The sequence below is a fragment of the Cicer arietinum genome, chromosome 3 (genome assembly GCF_000331145.2).
Source record: "Cicer arietinum cultivar CDC Frontier isolate Library 1 chromosome 3, Cicar.CDCFrontier_v2.0, whole genome shotgun sequence".
Taxonomy (NCBI): domain Eukaryota; kingdom Viridiplantae; phylum Streptophyta; class Magnoliopsida; order Fabales; family Fabaceae; genus Cicer; species Cicer arietinum.
This window is the reverse complement of record NC_021162.2, coordinates 24,357,711-24,362,447: the sequence shown is the minus strand read 5'-3', so window position 1 is coordinate 24,362,447 and position 4,737 is coordinate 24,357,711.

The window sequence follows — 4,737 nt, the reverse complement described above, 5'->3', positions numbered from 1 at the left end:
AAACACAACTTAGAATCACAATTATTTCATCAATTATGGGGTTACTACAATATTCTCATCACAAATTAATAACATCACTATCATTAATCTTATCACAATTTATAGCATCGTTATTATTAATTATACATCATCATAATGACATAAACTTATCAAAATGAATTCAACTTTTATTATCACATCACATAAACCCTTCTAATCAAACATATATATAAAATTCACTTGACACTCAATATCACAACAATATCAAATAGCACACATTTAAGAAATTACACAATCAACACTATATAAATATTTACATTCCACATTTTATTCTAACAATTTTCATATTTGCATATTATATAATTTATCCCTCAAAGGGCTACTGCCATTCATACCGAGCCCCAGATGAATCCTTGGGAGAAACGGTTTTCCCGTTCATCTCACAATATATTATATTCATGAATTCAAACGCTCTCTCACCCCTTACCTTATTTAGACGCTTTCTCAAAAACAGAAATCAATGGAAGTTTTCAACAACAACTGCAGATCGCAACGTACAACGAGCGAATCCGAATAAACGGCGAGTTCACAAAATCGTCGAGACGTGATTGATAAATTATGTCGAGCATAAAAATAAATGTTAAATAACTAATAATAATTTTAGGAATAAAAATGGAGTCAAAACAACGAGAAAAACTGCAGAAAAATTCCCACCGACTTGTCGAAGCGCTGGAAGGGTCTGACATCAACTTCACCAAAAAATACAAATGTGTAGTGCTTCTTGAAGTTTTCGACTAGATGAATCCAAAAGCGATGCCAGTTTTTTAAGACGACAAACATGGTGATCGGAATCGGCTCAAGAAAGCTCACCCAAGGAATGAAATGGAGCTATTTTTGAAGAAACGGAGATGTTGGTGAAGAAACAGAGCAACAATTGATAAAATTGATGCCAAAAATGGATTCAATAGCCAATTTTATGTGGGATAGGGGTTGGGGTCGATTCAAATAACAAATAATTGGTGGGAGTGATTTTGAGAGAAAAAGGGTTTGCTGCGATTTGGCTTTGGTTGCGCTTTAGTCTATTTTGTTTTAGTTTTTTTTATTTGCAGATAGAGGGGTGCAAATAGCAAATGTACAGGTACAAGAGTAAAACAGTGTGTAAGGTCCAACACAGGTTAGTCAAGTCTGAGGCACTAGTGGGGGTAACGAGCAACTCGCATTTGTTGGAAAGAAAAACTCAATCATTAATAGTCCAAATTAATATGCAGAAGTAGAAAATAAGGGGTATAAACAATCGGTCCAAAATTCATTTTCTAATATTTCTAAAATCCCTTAATAAATAAATAATTTATTTTACTGATCCACGCTAGAAACGTTTTCTCCAAAATACTCATTTGAACAAACTATTATATTTTCTTAACATAGATAAATCTAATTTTAATCAAAACTCTCATACTCAAAATATTAACTATAATTATTTCTATAACATTTTTTCAAAATAATCACATAAAAATACACCATCTTTATAGAATAGTCAAAATGGTAAAATAAATAAATATAACATCAACAATTTATATAAACTATTAAATCAAAATAAGAATGTATAAAATCATCATACCATAGAAAACTATATGAAAATAAAGAAAATCAATATTAAAGTTACTAATATCTCAAGATAATTATTTGTAAAATAAATAATTAAATAACATATATTTATAAATAATTAACTATAACTATGTGCACACTTAACATGAATAAAACATCCAAGAAAATATCACATTAACTACTAATGCACAAATACAAGTAGCATCGCCTAAAATCTTGTTCTTTAAAATATGTACAATAAAATACTATTATTTATAGAAAAATATATAAAAAAAGAAAATATAATATTTGTTATTTATATCACTTATTTAGTCAAATATATACAAGATTAGCATATCACATAAAACACCCATATAACGAAAATTAGTCACCAAGTTTATCAACATACATTTTAAAATAATTTTAACATCAAATTAATTATTTAAAATTCTATTTCAATAATAAAATGGTTTTTTATAAAAGTTGATACTTTTTTAACTATGTGAATAAGTGTGATACTTTTTTAACTTATTCACTATTACCTTGAATTATTTTTGTCGCAACTATTTCACAAGAATTTTACTTCAACGAGGAATTTTGTCTTACCTTCGAAGATGTTAGTTATCATGGAAGATATTATCATGAGAATTTAAGAGAAGAAATTAAGTTAAAGTTTCTTTTTTTTTCAAACTATTTGATGCACGAGGGAAACGAACATTGATATATCAGAGTTCGACCATAAAACTTGATTTATCTTGAAAAATTCTTCCTCAACAATATTTGACTAACCTCTCAAAGACTGTGAAGTGTATATTTACAACAACTAAAAAAGCATTAAAAAAAACTACGAATAGTACAAAAAAATTATTAATTTTTAAATTTCTTTACTCGTACGATTTTTAATTTTCTTTTCATCGAAAAGGGTGTTGTCGCAAATGGACATATACCATTTTCAATTGTTAATGTCTAGTCAATAGAAAATTTCATAATATATGGAATTTTTTGTTTACGTAGACCTCTTAATTTCCTTTATTAAATAATTTATACCACTCTTTAAAAAATTTCATTAAAATTGAAAATCTAAAAGGAGCTCAAATACGCTTATTTCCATCCCATAGTTCAAGTTGTCATGGACCCACCATCACAAACGAATTCATCATTGCTTTGTAATTGTACACTAGTTAGGAATCAAACCCAAGTCTCTACATTAATATGCAAGTATCAACCACTAGAAGATTAGTGTTTGTTTTGTTTGATTTCTCTAGTTTTATTTATTAAATATACCAACGAATACTAAACGATTACATTTGTTGATATTTAGTAAATATACCAATGAATGCTAAATGTTTACGATTTACATTGAATTAATTAAAATACATAATGTCTATACAATCTATATGATGTCTTGGAGGATGTGTGCAAATAAGTGTGATACTGTTTTAACTTATCTACTATCTGATGACTCTTCATTATACACAAATTTTTCATTGTTTTTAGTCTTATCTATCTTTAATCATTAGTTAATTTAAGGAGATATTTGATATATTTTGTTGATTTTAATTCGTGGATTTAATGAAATTTTTTTGTTCTTATTTCCTTGATCAAGTAGAGGTTTTTCGTAGTTTTGCGTTGTTTCCTTAATTTAATGCAGTCTGAATTCTGGTGAGAAATCAACATGACCTATGTGGAGTATTTCAACCATATTTGGAGTTGTAGATGCCCAATTGGAGTCTAACTAAGTTCAAATGAAAGCTAAGATCCATAGCTACAATGTTTATGAAGACAACAAAACCAAATTTCGGCCCAAAGGAGGAGAAGAATTCAGAAAACGTCAAAATAGAAGAAGTTGTGTGCCAAAAGCTCAACAGTTGCGCTTGAGGCGCATTTCCCACTAATGAATCTGTCGATTTGCGCTTGAAGCGCAACAACATTCTTTTCACTTTCTATGGATCTTTTTGACTATTGGAAAGTTTGGAGACTTGTGCCCTAAGAGAGAAACTCAGAGATGACTGTTCTTAACACCATTGAAGGAGTTTCATCAAGAATCATTCATGAATCCTTGTAATCTTTAATCTCTATCATTTCTATCCCTATCATGAGTAACTAAACCCTATTTGTTAGGGATGAGTGTAACAAGACGAAACCCTTATTTTTCTAATTTGGTTTCTAGTTATATGAATGAGTCTATTGAATTATTTTTCTAATCTTTGTGCTAAATGTTTTGTATTGCTTGATCAACATTAAAATGTTCTACGATTCGTATTTTGATACAGAAGTGGAGTTTACAAATGTTTGAGATGAGAAATTCATGAATTTGTAGTCTAGGGATAGATGCAGGTCATGAAACCAATTAAATTAGTTGCAAAGACAATAGTTTAACAAGAGAATTCATGTACAGTAAGGCTTAATTCTTATCTTAATTCTACAAACGAATTAGGGGTTTATTTGGAATTCAAGGTTACGTCACTAAGACATTTGGACAAGAATAATAAAGAGAATTCGGTAATAATTCAATAAAGGAAATCAGTTACTAGGATCAATTTAGACACCAAGGTTGGATTCGAAGTGAAACTCATCCCTGACATTTTTCTGATTATAAAGGATCAATTTTATTACCGTTGTTAGTTTTAAATATTATTCCAATTAAATCGAAACTTTTTGTTCAATTTTCGTAATTAAATATAATTCAATAGCAAAACGCAATCATTGAGTTCAACGCTCGGTACTACCATTCTAATTATTACTTGCAACGATTCAGTACACTTGCTAAAAACTATCAAGTTTTTGGCGTCATTGCCAGGGATTGCCATATAAATATTGAGTTCTAATTCATTTACTAAATTGAAATTTTTTGCTCTGCAATAAAAAATTTTCTTTTATTTTATTTTTAAATTTGAAAAAAAAAATGGTTTAAAACTATTTTATTTTTACTTAATTATTTTTTTATTTATTTTAAAACTATTCATTACTCACAATTTTTCTAACCATGAATGTGAGGCCAGTCCTCAGCTGAATTTTTCTTTGATCCAAAAAATGGAAAAACTACGAAAGCAAATCGAAAGGTGGTTCGAGAAAAGAGACAAAGGGAAAGACAATTAATAGTGGTAGAAGAGGATTTGAGGGATTTCTTCATATTTGCGGAGATGGTTGATCCACCACCACCTGAACGTATCC